This window comes from Macaca mulatta, chromosome 17 (genome assembly GCF_049350105.2).
Source record: "Macaca mulatta isolate MMU2019108-1 chromosome 17, T2T-MMU8v2.0, whole genome shotgun sequence".
Classification (NCBI taxonomy): domain Eukaryota; kingdom Metazoa; phylum Chordata; class Mammalia; order Primates; family Cercopithecidae; genus Macaca; species Macaca mulatta.
The window spans coordinates 44502364-44518990 of NC_133422.1; positions in this window are offsets into that span (position 1 = coordinate 44502364).

Here is a 16627-nt window from a genome sequence, read left to right on the forward strand (position 1 = left end):
GAAGCCTTTCGCTAAGACAGTTCTTGTGGAATTTTCAGAGGGATATTTGGAAGCCCATAGAGGGCTAGGGTGAAAAAGGAAATATCCTCAGATGAAATCTGGAGAGAAGCTTTCTGAGAAACTGCTCTGTGATGTGTGACTTCCACTCACAGAGTTACATCTGTATTTCGTGGATCTCTTTGCTAGCCTTATTTCTGTGGAATCAGAGAACTGATATTTCGGAATCCTTTGAAGACTATAGGGCCAAAGGAAATATCCTCCGATAACACAGAGAAAGAAGCTTTCTGAGAAACTTCTTTGTGTTCTGTGAAATCATCTCACAGAGTTACAGCTTGCCCTTCAAGAAGCCTTTCGCTAAGACAGTTCTTTTGGAATTGGCAAAGGGATATTTGGGAGCCCTTAGAGGCCTCTGGTGAAAAAGGAAATATCCTCAGATGAAATCTGTAAAGAAGCTTTCTGAGAAACTGCTTAGTGTTCTGTTAATTCATCTCACAGAGTTACATCTGTATTTCGTGGATCTCTTTGCTAGCCTTATTTCTATGGAATCTGAGAACAGATATTTCGGATCCCTTTGAAGTCTATTGGGCCAAAGGAAATATCCTCCGATAACAAAGAGAAAGAAGCTTTCTGAGAAACTTCTTTGTGTTCTGTGAAATCATCTCACAAAGTTACAGCTTTCCCCTCAAGAAGCCTTTCGCTAAGACAGTTCTTGTGGAATTGGCAAAGGGATATTTGGGAGCCCATAGAGGCCTATGGTGAAAAAGGAAATATCCTCAGATGAAATCTGGAAAGAAGCTTTCTGAGAAACTGCTCTGTGATGTGTGACTTCCACTCACAGCGTTACATCTGTATTTCGTGGATCTCCTTGCTAGCCTTATTTCTGTGGAATCTGAGAACAGATATTTCGGATACCTTTGACGAATATAGGGCCAAAGGAAATATCCTCCGATAACAAAGAGAAAGAAGCTTTCTGAGAAACTTCTTTGTGTTCTGTGAAATCATCTCACAGAGTTACAGCTTTCCCCTCAAGAAGCCTTTCGCTAAGACAGTTCTTGTGGAATTGGCAAAGGGATATTTGGGAGCCCATAGAGGCCTATGGTGAAAAAGGAAATATCCTCAGATGAAATCTGGAAAGAAGCTTTCTGAGAAACTGCTCTGTGATGTGTGACTTCCACTCACAGCGTTACATCTGTATTTCGTGGATCTCCTTGCTAGCCTTATTTCTGTGGAATCAGAGAACAGATATTTCGGATTCCTTTGAAGACTATAGGGCCAAAGGAAATATCCTCCGATAACACAGAGAAAGAAGGTTTCTGAGAAACTTCTTTGTGTTCTGTGAAATCATTTCACAAAGTTACAGCTTGCTCTTCAAGAAGCCTTTCGCTAAGAGAGTTCTTTTGGAATTGGCAAAGGGATATTTGGGAGCCCATAGAGGCCTCTGGTGAAAAAGGAAATATCCTCAGATGAAATCTGGAAAGTAGCTTTCTGAGAAACTGCTTAGTGTTCTGTTAATTCATCTCACAGAGTTACATCTGTATTTCGTGGATCTCTTTGCTAGCCTTATTTCTGTGGAATCTGAGAACAGATATTTCGGATCCCTTTGAAGACTATAGGGCCAAAGAAGTATCCTCCGAAAACAAAGAGAAAGAAGCTTTCTGAGAAACTTCTTTGGGTTCTGTGAAATCATCTCACAGAGTTACAGCTTTCCCCTCAAGAAGCCTTTCGCTAAGACAGTTCTTGTGGAATTTTCAGAGGGATATTTGGAAGCCCATAGAGGGTTATGGTGAAAAAGGAAATATCCTCAGATGAAATCTGGAAAGAAGCTTTCTGAGAAACTGCTTAGTGTTCTGTTAATTCACCTCACAGAGTTACATCAGTATTTCCTGGATCTCTTTGCTAGCCTTATTTCTGTGGAATCTGAGAACAGATATTTCGGATCCCGTTGAAGACTATAGGGTCAAAGGAAATATCCTCCGATAACAAAGAGAAAGAAGCTTTCTGAGAAACTTCTTTGTGTTCTGTGAAATCATCTCACAGAGTTACAGCTTTCCCCTCAAGAAGAATTTCCCTTAGACAGTTCTTGTGGAATTGGCAAAGGGATATTTGGAAGCCCATAGAGGCCTACGGTGAAAAAGGAAATATCGTCAGATGAAATCTGGAAAGAAGCTTTCTGAGAAACTGCTTAGTGTTCTCTTAATTCATCTCACAGAGTTACATCTGTATTTCGTGGATCTCTTTGCTAGCCTTATTTCTGTGGAATCTGAGAACAGATATTTCGGATCCCTTTGAAGACAACAGGGACAAAGGAAATATCCTCCGATAACAAAGAGATAGAAGCTTTCTGAGAAACTTCTTTGTGTTCTGTGAAATCATCTCACAGAGTTACAGCTTTCCCTTCAAGAAGCCTTTCCCTTAGACAGTTCTTGTGGTATTTGCAAAGTGATATTTGGAAGCCCTTAGAGGGCTATGGTGAAAAAGGAAATATCCTCAGATGACATCTGGAAAGAAGCTTTCTGAGAAACTGCTTAGTGTTCTGTTAATTCATCTCACAGAGTTACATCTGTATTTCGTGGATCTCTTTGCTAGCCTTATTTCTGTGGAATCTGAGAACAGATATTTCGGATCCCTTTGAAGACTATAGGGCCAAAGGAAATATCCTCCGATAACAAAGAGAAAGAAGCTTTCTGAGAAACTTCTTTGTGTTCTGTGAAATCATCTCACAGAGTTACAGCTTTCCCTTCAAGAAGCCTTTCCCTTAGACAGTTCTTGTGGAATTGGAAAAGGGATATTTGGAAGCCCATAGAGGGCTACGGTGAAAAAGGAAATATCCTCAGATGAAATCTGGAAAGAAGCTTTCTGAGAAACTGCTCTGTGATGTGTGACTTCCTCTCACAGAGTTACATCTGTATTTCGTGGATGTCTCTGCTAGCCTTATTTCTGTGGAATCTGAAAACAGATATTTCGGATCCCTTTGAAGACCATAGGGCCAAAGGAAATATCCTCCGATAACAAAGAGAAAGAAGCTTTCTGAGAAACTTCTTTGTGTTCTGTGAAATCATCTCACAGAGTTACAGCTTTCCACTCAAGAAGTCTTTCCCTAAGACAGTTCTTGTGGAATTGGCAAAGGGATATTTGGGAGCCCATAGAGGACTATGGTGAAAAAGGAAATATCCTCAGATGATATCTGGAAAGAAGCTTTCTGAGAAACTGCTTAGTGTTCTGTTAATTCATCTCACAGAGTTACATCTGTATTTCGTGGATCTCTTTGCTAGCCTTATTTCTGTGGAATCTGAGAACAGATATTTCGGATCCCATTGAAGACTATAGGGCCAAAGGAAATACCCTCCGATAACAAAGAGAAAGAAGCTTTCTGAGAAACTTCATTGGGTTCTGTGAAATCATCTCACAGAGTTACAGCTTTCCCCTCAAGAAGCCTTTCGCTAAGACAGTTCTTGTGGTATTGGCAAAGGGATATTTGGAAGCCCTTAGAGGGCTATGGTGAAAAAGGAAATATCCTCAGATGAAATCTGGAAAGAAGCTTTCTGAGAAACTGCTTAGTGTTCTGTTAATTCATCTCACAGAGTTACATCTGTATTTCGTGGATCTCTTTGCTAGCCTTATTTCTGTGGAATCTGAGAACAGATATTTCGGATCCCTTTGAAGACTATAGGGCCAAAGGAAATATCCTCCGATAACACAGAGAAAGAAGCTTTCTGAGAAACTTCTTTGTGTTCTGTGAAATCATCTCACAGAGTTACAGCTTTCCCCTCAAGAAGCCTTTCGCTAAGACAGTTCTTGTGGAATTGGCAAAGTGATATTTGGAAGCCCGTAGAGGGCTATGGTGAAAAAGGAAATATCCTCAGATGAAATCTGGAAAATAGCTTTCTGAGAAACTGCTCTGTGATGTGTGACTTCCACTCACAGAGTTACATCTCTATTTCGTGGATGTCTTTGCTAGCCTTATTTCTGTGGAATCTGAGAACAGATATTTCGGATCCCTTTGAAGACTATAGGGCCAAAGGAAATATCCTCCGATAACAAAGAGAAAGAAGCTTTCTGAGAAACTTCTTTGGGTTCTGTGAAATCATCTCACAGAGTTACAGCTTTCCCCTCAAGAAGTCTTTCGCTAAGACAGTTCTTGTGGAATTGGCAAAGGGATATTTGGAATCCCAAAGAGGGCTATGGTGAAAAAGGAAATATCCTCAGATGAAATCTGGAAAGAAGCTTTCTGAGAAACTGCTCTGTATTCTGTGACTTCCACTCACAGAGTTACATCTGTATTTCGTGGATCTCTTTGCTAGCCTTATTTCTGTGGAATCTGAGAACAGATATTTCGGATTCCTTTGAAGACTATAGGGCCAAAGGAAATATCCTCCGATAACACAGAGAAAGAAGCTTTCTGAGAAACTTCTTTGTGTTCTGTGAAATCATCTCACAGAGTTACAACTTTCCCCTCAAGAAGCCTTTCGCTAAGACAGTTCTTGTGGAATTGGCAAAGGGATATTTGGGAGCCCATAGAGGCCTATGGTGAAAAAGGAAATATCCTCAGATGGAATCTGGAAAGAAGCTTTCTGAGAAACTGCTTAGTGTTCTGTTAATTCATCTCACAGAGTTACATCTGTATTTCGTGGATCTCTTTGCTAGCCTTATTTCTGTGGAATCTGAGAACAGATATTTCGGATGCCTTCGAAGACTGTAGGGCCAAAGGAAATATCCTCCGATAACAAAGAGATAGAAGCTTTCTGAGAAACTACTTTGTGTTCTGTGAAATCATCTCACAGAGTTACAGCTTTCCCTTCAAGAAGCCTTTCCCTTCGACAGTTCTTGTGGTATTTGCAAAGTGATATTTGGAAGCCCATAGAGGGCTATGGTGAAAAAGGAAATATCCTCAGATGACATCTGGAAAGAAGCTTTCTGAGAAACTGCTTAGTGTTCTGTTAATTCACCTCACAGAGTTACATCTGTATTTCGTGGATCTCTTTGCTATCCTTATTTCTGTGGAATCTGAGAACAGATATTTCGAATCCCTTTGAAGACTATAGGGTCAAAGGAAATATCCTCCGATAACAAAGAGAAAGAAGCTTTCTGAGAAACTTCTTTGTGTTCTGTGAAATCATCTCACAGAGTTACAGCTTTCCCTTCAATAAGCCTTTCGCTAAGACAGTTCTTGTAGAATTGGCAAAGTGATATTTGGAAGCCCATAGAGGGCTATGATGAAAAAGGAAATATCCTCAGATGAAATCTGGAAAGAAGCTTTCTGAGAAACTGCTCTGTGATGTGTGACTTCCTCTCACAGAGTTACATCTGTATTTCGTGGATGTCTTTGCTAGCCTTATTTCTGTGGAATCTGAGAACAGATATTTCGGATCCCTTTGAAGACTATAGGGCCAAAGGAAATATCCTCCGATAACAGAGAGAAAGAAGCTTTCTGAGAAACTTCTTTGTGTTCTGTGAAATCATCTCACAGAGTTACAGCTTTCCACTCAAGAAGCCTTTCGCTAAGACAGTTCTTGTGGAATTGGCAAAGTGATATTTGGGAGCCCATACAGGACTATGGTGAAAAAGGAAATATCCTCAGATGACATCTGGAAAGAAGCTTTCTGAGAAACTGCTTAGTGTTCTGTTAATTCATCTCACAGAGTTACATCTGTATTTCGTGGATCTCTTTGCTAGCCTTATTTCTGTGGAATCTGAGAACAGATATTTCGGATCCCTTTGAACACTATAGGGCCAAAGGAAATATCCTCCGATAACAAAGAGAAAGAAGCTTTCTGAGAAACTTCTTTGGGTTCTGTGAAATCATCTCACAGAGTTACAGCTTTCCCCTCAAGAAGCCTTTCGCTAAGACAGTTCTTGTGGAATTGGCAAAGGGATATTTGGAAGCCCATAGAGGGCTATGGTGAAAAAGGAAATATCCTCAGATGAAATCTGGAAAGAAGCTTTCTGAGAAACTGCTTAGTGTTCTGTTAATTCATCTCACAGAGTTACATCTGTATTTCGTGGATCTCTTTGCTAGCCTTATTTCTGTGGAATCTGAGAACAGATATTTCGGATCCCTTTGAAGACTATAGGGCCAACGGAAATATCCTCCGATAACACAGAGAAAGAAGCTTTCTGAGAAACTTCTTTGTGTTCTGTGAAATCATCTCACAGAGTTACAGCTTTCCCCTCAAGAAGCCTTTCGCTACGACAGTTCTTGTGGAATTGGCAAAGTGATATTTGGAAGCCCGTAGAGGGCTATGTTGAAAAAGGAAATATCCTCAGATGAAATCTGGAAAATAGCTTTCTGAGAAACTGCTCTGTGATCTGTGACTTCCACTCACAGAGTTACATCTCTATTTCGTGGATGTCTTTGCTAGCCTTATTTCTGTGGAATCTGAGAACAGATATTTCGGATCCCTTTGAAGACTATAGGGCCAGAGGAAATATCCTCCGATAACAAAGAGAAAGAAGCTTTCTGAGAAACTTCTTTGGGTTCTGTGAAATCATCTCACAGAGTTACAGCTTTCCCCTCAAGAAGCCTTTCGCTAAGACAGTTCTTGTGGAATTGGCAAAGGGATATTTGGAATCCCAAAGAGGGCTATGGTGAAAAAGGAAATATCCTCAGATGAAATCTGGAAAGAAGCTTTCTGAGAAACTGCTCTGTGTTCTGTGACTTCCACTCACAGAGTTACATCTGTATTTCGTGGATCTCTTTGGTAGCCTTATTTCTGTGGAATCTGAGAACAGATATTTCGGATTCCTTTGAAGACTATACGGCCAAAGGAAATATCCTCCGATAACAAAGAGAAAGAAGCTTTCTGAGAAACTTCTTTGTGTTCTGTGAAATCATCTCACAGAGTTACAGCTTTCCCCTCAAGAAGACTTTCGCTAAGACAGTTCTTGTGGAATTGGCAAAGGGATATTTGGGAGCCCATAGAGGCCTATGCTGAAAAAGGAAATATCCTCAGATGGAATCTGGAAAGAAGCTTTCTGAGAAACTGCTTAGTGTTCTGTTAATTCATCTCACAGAGTTACATCTGTATTTCGTGGATCTCTTTGCTAGCCTTATTTCTGTGGAATCTGAGAACAGATATTTCGGATGCCTTTGAAGACTATAGGGCCAAAGGAAATATCCTCCGATAACAAAGAGATAGAAGCTTTCTGAGAAACTTCTTTGTGTTCTGTGAAATCATCTCACAGAGTTACAGCTTTCCCTTCAAGAAGCCTTTCCCTTAGACAGTTCTTGTGGTATTTGCAAAGTGATATTTGGAAGCCCATAGAGGGCTATGGTGAAAAAGGAAATATCCTCAGATGACATCTGGAAAGAAGCTTTCTGAGAAACTGCTTAGTGTTCTGTTAATTCACCTCACAGAGTTACATCTGTATTTCGTGGATGTCTTTGCTAGCCTTATTTCTGTGGAATCTGAGAACAGATATTTCGGATCCCTTTGAAGACTATAGGGCCAAAGGAAATATCCTCCGATAACAAAGAGAAAGAAGCTTTCTGAGAAACTTCTTTGTGTTCTGTGAAATCATCTCACAGAGTTACAGCCTTCCACTCAAGAAGCCTTTCGCTAAGACATTTCTTGTGGAATTGGCAAAGTGATATTTGGGAGCCCATACAGGACTATGGTGAAAAAGGAAATATCCTCAGATGACATCTGGAAAGAAGCTTTCTGAGAAACTGCTTAGTGTTCTGTTAATTCATCTCACAGAGTTACATCTGAATTTCGTGGATCTCTTTGCTAGCCTTATTTCTGTGGAATCTGAGAACAGATATTTCGGATCCCTTTGAAGACTATAGGGCCAAAGGAAATATCCTCCGATAACAAAGAGAAAGAAGCTTTCTGAGAAACTTCTTTGGGTTCTGTGAAATCATCTCACAGAGTTACAGCTTTCCCCTCAAGAAGCCTTTCGCTAAGACAGTTCTTGTGGAATTGGCAAAGGGATATTTGGATGCCCATAGAGGGCTATGGTGAAAAAGGAAATATCCTCAGATGAAATCTGGAAAGAAGCTTTCTGAGAAACTGCTTAGTGTTCTGTTAATTCATCTCACAGAGTTACATCTGTATTTCGTGGATCTCTTTGCTAGCCTTATTTCTGTGGAATCTGAGAACAGATATTTCGGATCCCTTTGAAGACTATAGGGCCAAAGGAAATATCCTCCGATAACACAGAGAAAGAAGCTTTCTGAGAAACTTCTTTGTGTTCTGTGAAATCATCTCACAGAGTTACAGCTTTCCCCTCAAGAAGCCTTTCGCTAAGACAGTCCTTGTGGAATTGGCAAAGTGATATTTGGAAGCCCGTAGAGGGCTATGGTGAAAAAGGAAATATCCTCAGATGAAATCTGGAAAATAGCTTTCTGAGAAACTGCTCTGTGATGTGTGACTTCCACTCACAGAGTTACATCTCTATTTCGTGGATGTCTTTGCTAGCCTTATTTCTGTGGAATCTGAGAACAGATATTTCGGATCCCTTTGAAGACTATAGGGCCAAAGGAAATATCCTCCGATAACAAAGAGAAAGAAGCTTTCTGAGAAACTGCTTTGGGTTCTGTGAAATCATCTCACAGAGTTACAGCTTTCCCCTCAAGAAGCCTTTCGCTAAGACAGTTCTTGTGGAATTGGCAAAGGGATATTTGGAATCCCAAAGAGGGCTATGGTGAAAAAGGAAATATCCTCAGATGAAATCTGGAAAGAAGCTTTCTGAGAATCTGCTCTGTGTTCTGTGACTTCCACTCACAGAGTTACATCTGTATTTCGTGGATCTCTTTGCTAGCCTTATTTCTGTGGAATCTGAGAACAGATATTTCGGATTCCTTTGAAGACTATAGGGCCAAAGGAAATATCCTCCGATAACACAGAGAAAGAAACTTTCTGAGAAACTTCTTTGTGTTCTGTGAAATCATCTCACAGAGTTACAGCTTTCCCCTCAAGAAGCCTTTCGCTAAGACAGTTCTTGTGGAATTGGCAAAGGGATATTTGGGAGCCCATAGAGGCCTATGGTGAAAAAGGAAATATCCTCAGATGAAATCTGGAAAGAAGCTTTCTGAGAAACTGCTTAGTGTTCTGTTAATACATCTCACATAGTTACATCTGTATTTCGTGGATCTCTTTGCTAGCCTTATTTCTGTGGAATCTGAAAACAAATATTTCGGATCCCTTTGAAGACTATAGGACCAAAGGAAATATCCTCCGATAATAAAGAGAAAGAAGCTTTCTGAGAGACTTCTTTGTGTTCTGTAAAATCATATCACAGAGTTACAGCTTTCCCTTCAAGAAGCCTTTCCCTTAGACAGTTCTTGTGGAATTAGCAAAGTGATATTTGGAAGCCCATAGAGGGTTATGGTGAAAAAGGAAATATCCTCAGATGAAATCTGGAAAGAAGCTTTCTGAGAAAATGCTTAGTGTTCTGTTAATTCACCTCACAGAGTTACATCTGTACTTCGTGGATCTCTTTGCTAGCCTTATTTCTGTGGAATCTGAGAACAGATATTTCGGATCACGTTGAAGAATATAGGGTCAAAGGAAATATCCTCCGATAACAAAGAGAAAGAAGCTTTCTGAGAAACTTCTTTGTGTTCTGTGAAATCATCTCCCAGAGTTACAGCTTTCCCTTCAAGAAGCCTTTCCCTTAGACAGTTCTTGTGGAATTGGCAAAGTGATATTTGGAAGCCCATAGAGGGCTATGGTGAAAAATGAAATATCGTCAGATGAAATCTGGAAAGAAGCTTTCTGAGAAACTGCTCTGTGATGTGTGACTTCCACTCACAGAGTTACATCTGTATTTCGTGGATCTCTTTGCTAGCCTTATTTCTGTGGAATCTGAGAACAGATATTTCGGATCCGTTTGAAGACTATAGGGCCAAAGGAAATATCCTCCGATAACAAAGAGAAAGAAGCTTTCTAAGAAAGTTCTTTGTGTTCTGTGAAATCACCTCACAGAGTTACAGCTTTCCACTCAAGAAGCCTTTCGCTAAGACAGTTCTTGTGGAATTGGCAAAGTGATATTTGGGAGCCCTCAGAGGACTATGGTGAAAAAGGAAATATCCTCAGATGAAATCTGGAAAGAAGCTTTCTGAGAAACTGCTTAGTGTTCTGTTAATTCATCTCACAGAGTTACATCTGTATTTCGTGGATCTGTTGGCTAGCCTTATTTCTGTGGAATCTGAGAACAGATATTTCGGATCCCTTTGAAGACTATAGGGCCAAAGAAGTATCCTCCGATAACAAAGAGAAAGAAGCTTTCTGAGAAACTTCTTTGGGTTCTGTGAAATCATCTCACAGAGTTACAGCTTTCCCCTCAAGAAGCCTTTCGCTAAGACAGTTCTTGTGGAATTTTCAGAGGGATATTTGGAAGCCCATAGAGGGCTAGGGTGAAAAAGGAAATATCCTCAGATGAAATCTGGAGAGAAGCTTTCTGAGAAACTGCTCTGTGATGTGTGACTTCCACTCACAGAGTTACATCTGTATTTCGTGGATCTCTTTGCTAGCCTTATTTCTGTGGAATCAGAGAACTGATATTTCGGAATCCTTTGAAGACTATAGGGCCAAAGGAAATATCCTCCGATAACACAGAGAAAGAAGCTTTCTGAGAAACTTCTTTGTGTTCTGTGAAATCATCTCACAGAGTTACAGCTTGCCCTTCAAGAAGCCTTTCGCTAAGACAGTTCTTTTGGAATTGGCAAAGGGATATTTGGGAGCCCTTAGAGGCCTCTGGTGAAAAAGGAAATATCCTCAGATGAAATCTGTAAAGAAGCTTTCTGAGAAACTGCTTAGTGTTCTGTTAATTCATCTCACAGAGTTACATCTGTATTTCGTGGATCTCTTTGCTAGCCTTATTTCTATGGAATCTGAGAACAGATATTTCGGATCCCTTTGAAGTCTATTGGGCCAAAGGAAATATCCTCCGATAACAAAGAGAAAGAAGCTTTCTGAGAAACTTCTTTGTGTTCTGTGAAATCATCTCACAAAGTTACAGCTTTCCCCTCAAGAAGCCTTTCGCTAAGACAGTTCTTGTGGAATTGGCAAAGGGATATTTGGGAGCCCATAGAGGCCTATGGTGAAAAAGGAAATATCCTCAGATGAAATCTGGAAAGAAGCTTTCTGAGAAACTGCTCTGTGATGTGTGACTTCCACTCACAGCGTTACATCTGTATTTCGTGGATCTCCTTGCTAGCCTTATTTCTGTGGAATCTGAGAACAGATATTTCGGATACCTTTGACGAATATAGGGCCAAAGGAAATATCCTCCGATAACAAAGAGAAAGAAGCTTTCTGAGAAACTGCTTTGGGTTCTGTGAAATCATCTCACAGAGTTACAGCTTTCCCCTCAAGAAGCCTTTCGCTAAGACAGTTCTTGTGGAATTGGCAAAGGGATATTTGGAATCCCAAAGAGGGCTATGGTGAAAAAGGAAATATCCTCAGATGAAATCTGGAAAGAAGCTTTCTGAGAATCTGCTCTGTGTTCTGTGACTTCCACTCACAGAGTTACATCTGTATTTCGTGGATCTCTTTGCTAGCCTTATTTCTGTGGAATCTGAGAACAGATATTTCGGATTCCTTTGAAGACTATAGGGCCAAAGGAAATATCCTCCGATAACACAGAGAAAGAAACTTTCTGAGAAACTTCTTTGTGTTCTGTGAAATCATCTCACAGAGTTACAGCTTTCCCCTCAAGAAGCCTTTCGCTAAGACAGTTCTTGTGGAATTGGCAAAGGGATATTTGGGAGCCCATAGAGGCCTATGGTGAAAAAGGAAATATCCTCAGATGAAATCTGGAAAGAAGCTTTCTGAGAAACTGCTTAGTGTTCTGTTAATACATCTCACATAGTTACATCTGTATTTCGTGGATCTCTTTGCTAGCCTTATTTCTGTGGAATCTGAAAACAAATATTTCGGATCCCTTTGAAGACTATAGGACCAAAGGAAATATCCTCCGATAACAAAGAGAAAGAAGCTTTCTGAGAGACTTCTTTGTGTTCTGTAAAATCATATCACAGAGTTACAGCTTTCCCTTCAAGAAGCCTTTCCCTTAGACAGTTCTTGTGGAATTAGCAAAGTGATATTTGGAAGCCCATAGAGGGTTATGGTGAAAAAGGAAATATCCTCAGATGAAATCTGGAAAGAAGCTTTCTGAGAAAATGCTTAGTGTTCTGTTAATTCACCTCACAGAGTTACATCTGTACTTCGTGGATCTCTTTGCTAGCCTTATTTCTGTGGAATCTGAGAACAGATATTTCGGATCACGTTGAAGAATATAGGGTCAAAGGAAATATCCTCCGATAACAAAGAGAAAGAAGCTTTCTGAGAAACTTCTTTGTGTTCTGTGAAATCATCTCCCAGAGTTACAGCTTTCCCTTCAAGAAGCCTTTCCCTTAGACAGTTCTTGTGGAATTGGCAAAGTGATATTTGGAAGCCCATAGAGGGCTATGGTGAAAAATGAAATATCGTCAGATGAAATCTGGAAAGAAGCTTTCTGAGAAACTGCTCTGTGATGTGTGACTTCCACTCACAGAGTTACATCTGTATTTCGTGGATCTCTTTGCTAGCCTTATTTCTGTGGAATCTGAGAACAGATATTTCGGATCCGTTTGAAGACTATAGGGCCAAAGGAAATATCCTCCGATAACAAAGAGAAAGAAGCTTTCTAAGAAAGTTCTTTGTGTTCTGTGAAATCACCTCACAGAGTTACAGCTTTCCACTCAAGAAGCCTTTCGCTAAGACAGTTCTTGTGGAATTGGCAAAGTGATATTTGGGAGCCCTCAGAGGACTATGGTGAAAAAGGAAATATCCTCAGATGAAATCTGGAAAGAAGCTTTCTGAGAAACTGCTTAGTGTTCTGTTAATTCATCTCACAGAGTTACATCTGTATTTCGTGGATCTGTTGGCTAGCCTTATTTCTGTGGAATCTGAGAACAGATATTTCGGATCCCTTTGAAGACTATAGGGCCAAAGAAGTATCCTCCGATAACAAAGAGAAAGAAGCTTTCTGAGAAACTTCTTTGGGTTCTGTGAAATCATCTCACAGAGTTACAGCTTTCCCCTCAAGAAGCCTTTCGCTAAGACAGTTCTTGTGGAATTTTCAGAGGGATATTTGGAAGCCCATAGAGGGCTAGGGTGAAAAAGGAAATATCCTCAGATGAAATCTGGAGAGAAGCTTTCTGAGAAACTGCTCTGTGATGTGTGACTTCCACTCACAGAGTTACATCTGTATTTCGTGGATCTCTTTGCTAGCCTTATTTCTGTGGAATCAGAGAACTGATATTTCGGAATCCTTTGAAGACTATAGGGCCAAAGGAAATATCCTCCGATAACACAGAGAAAGAAGCTTTCTGAGAAACTTCTTTGTGTTCTGTGAAATCATCTCACAGAGTTACAGCTTGCCCTTCAAGAAGCCTTTCGCTAAGACAGTTCTTTTGGAATTGGCAAAGGGATATTTGGGAGCCCTTAGAGGCCTCTGGTGAAAAAGGAAATATCCTCAGATGAAATCTGTAAAGAAGCTTTCTGAGAAACTGCTTAGTGTTCTGTTAATTCATCTCACAGAGTTACATCTGTATTTCGTGGATCTCTTTGCTAGCCTTATTTCTATGGAATCTGAGAACAGATATTTCGGATCCCTTTGAAGTCTATTGGGCCAAAGGAAATATCCTCCGATAACAAAGAGAAAGAAGCTTTCTGAGAAACTTCTTTGTGTTCTGTGAAATCATCTCACAAAGTTACAGCTTTCCCCTCAAGAAGCCTTTCGCTAAGACAGTTCTTGTGGAATTGGCAAAGGGATATTTGGGAGCCCATAGAGGCCTATGGTGAAAAAGGAAATATCCTCAGATGAAATCTGGAAAGAAGCTTTCTGAGAAACTGCTCTGTGATGTGTGACTTCCACTCACAGCGTTACATCTGTATTTCGTGGATCTCCTTGCTAGCCTTATTTCTGTGGAATCTGAGAACAGATATTTCGGATACCTTTGACGAATATAGGGCCAAAGGAAATATCCTCCGATAACAAAGAGAAAGAAGCTTTCTGAGAAACTTCTTTGTGTTCTGTGAAATCATCTCACAGAGTTACAGCTTTCCCCTCAAGAAGCCTTTCGCTAAGACAGTTCTTGTGGAATTGGCAAAGGGATATTTGGGAGCCCATAGAGGCCTATGGTGAAAAAGGAAATATCCTCAGATGAAATCTGGAAAGAAGCTTTCTGAGAAACTGCTCTGTGATGTGTGACTTCCACTCACAGCGTTACATCTGTATTTCGTGGATCTCCTTGCTAGCCTTATTTCTGTGGAATCAGAGAACAGATATTTCGGATTCCTTTGAAGACTATAGGGCCAAAGGAAATATCCTCCGATAACACAGAGAAAGAAGGTTTCTGAGAAACTTCTTTGTGTTCTGTGAAATCATTTCACAAAGTTACAGCTTGCTCTTCAAGAAGCCTTTCGCTAAGAGAGTTCTTTTGGAATTGGCAAAGGGATATTTGGGAGCCCATAGAGGCCTCTGGTGAAAAAGGAAATATCCTCAGATGAAATCTGGAAAGTAGCTTTCTGAGAAACTGCTTAGTGTTCTGTTAATTCATCTCACAGAGTTACATCTGTATTTCGTGGATCTCTTTGCTAGCCTTATTTCTGTGGAATCTGAGAACAGATATTTCGGATCCCTTTGAAGACTATAGGGCCAAAGAAGTATCCTCCGAAAACAAAGAGAAAGAAGCTTTCTGAGAAACTTCTTTGGGTTCTGTGAAATCATCTCACAGAGTTACAGCTTTCCCCTCAAGAAGCCTTTCGCTAAGACAGTTCTTGTGGAAATTTCAGAGGGATATTTGGAAGCCCATAGAGGGTTATGGTGAAAAAGGAAATATCCTCAGATGAAATCTGGAAAGAAGCTTTCTGAGAAACTGCTTAGTGTTCTGTTAATTCACCTCACAGAGTTACATCAGTATTTCCTGGATCTCTTTGCTAGCCTTATTTCTGTGGAATCTGAGAACAGATATTTCGGATCCCGTTGAAGACTATAGGGTCAAAGGAAATATCCTCCGATAACAAAGAGAAAGAAGCTTTCTGAGAAACTTCTTTGTGTTCTGTGAAATCATCTCACAGAGTTACAGCTTTCCCCTCAAGAAGAATTTCCCTTAGACAGTTCTTGTGGAATTGGCAAAGTGATATTTGGAAGCCCATAGAGGACTACGGTGAAAAAGGAAATATCGTCAGATGAAATCTGGAAAGAAGCTTTCTGAGAAACTGCTTAGTGTTCTGTTAATTCATCTCACAGAGTTACATCTGTATTTCTTGGATCTCTTTGCTAGTCTTATTTCTGTGGAATCTGAGAACAGATATTTCGGATCCCTTTGAAGACTATAGGGCCAAAGGAAATATCCTCTGATAACAAAGAGAAAGAAGCTTTCTGAGAAACTTCTTTGTGTTCTGTGAAATCATCTCACAGAGTTACAGCTTTCCCCTCAAGAAGCCTTTCGCTAAGACAGTTCTTGTGGAATTGGCAAAGTGATATTTGGAAGCCCGTAGAGGGCTATGGTGAAAAAGGAAATATCCTCAGATGAAATCTGGAAAGAAGGCTTTCTGAGAAACTGCACTGTGATGTGTGACTTCCACTCACAGAGTTACATCTGTATTTCGTGGATCTCTTTGCTAGCCTTATTTCTGTGGAATCTGAGAACAGATATTTCGGATCCCTTTGAAGACTATAGGGCCAAAGGAAATATCCTCCGATAACAAAGAGAAAGAAGCTTTCTGAGAAACTTCTTTGTGTTCTGTGAAATCATCTCACAGAGTTACAGCTTTCCACTCAAGAAGCCTTTCGCTAAGACAGTTCTTGTGGAATTGGCAAAGTGATATTTGGGAGCCCATAGAGGACTATGGTGAAAAAGGAAATATCCTCAGATGAAATCTGGAAAGAAGCTTTCTGAGAAACTGCTCTGTGATGTGCTGCTTCCACTCACAGAGTTACATCTGTATTTCGTGGATCTCTTTGGTAGCCTTATTTCTGTGGAATCTGAGAACAGATATTTCGGATCCCTTTGAAGACTATAGGGCCAAAGGAAATATCCTCCGATTACAAAGAGAAAGAAGCTTTCTGAGAAACTTCTTTGTGTTCTGTGAAATCATCTCACAGAGTTACAGCTTTCCCCTCAAGAAGGCTTTCGCTAAGACAGTTATTCTGGAATAGGCAAAGTGATATTTGGAAGCCCATAGAGGGCTATGGTGGAAAAGGAAATATCCTCAGATGAAATCTGGAAAGAAGCTTTCTGAGAAACTGCTTAGTGTTCTCTTAAATCATCTCACAGAGTTACATCTGTATTTCGTGGATCTCTTTGCTAGCCTTATTTCTGTGGAATTTGAGAACAGATATATCTGATCCCTATGATGACTCTAGGGCCAAAGGAAATATCCTCCGATAACAAAAAGAAAGAAGCTTTCTGAGAAACTTCTTTGTGTTCTGTGAAATCATCTCACAGAGATACAGCTTTCCCCTCAAGAAGCCTTTCGCTAAGACAGTTCTTGTGGAATTGGCAAAGTGATATTTGGAAGCCCCTAGAGGGCTATGGTGAAAAAGGAAATATCCTCAGAAGAAATCTGCAAAGAAGCTTTCTGAGAAACTGCTCTGTTATGTGTGACTTCCACTCACAGAGTTACATCTGTAT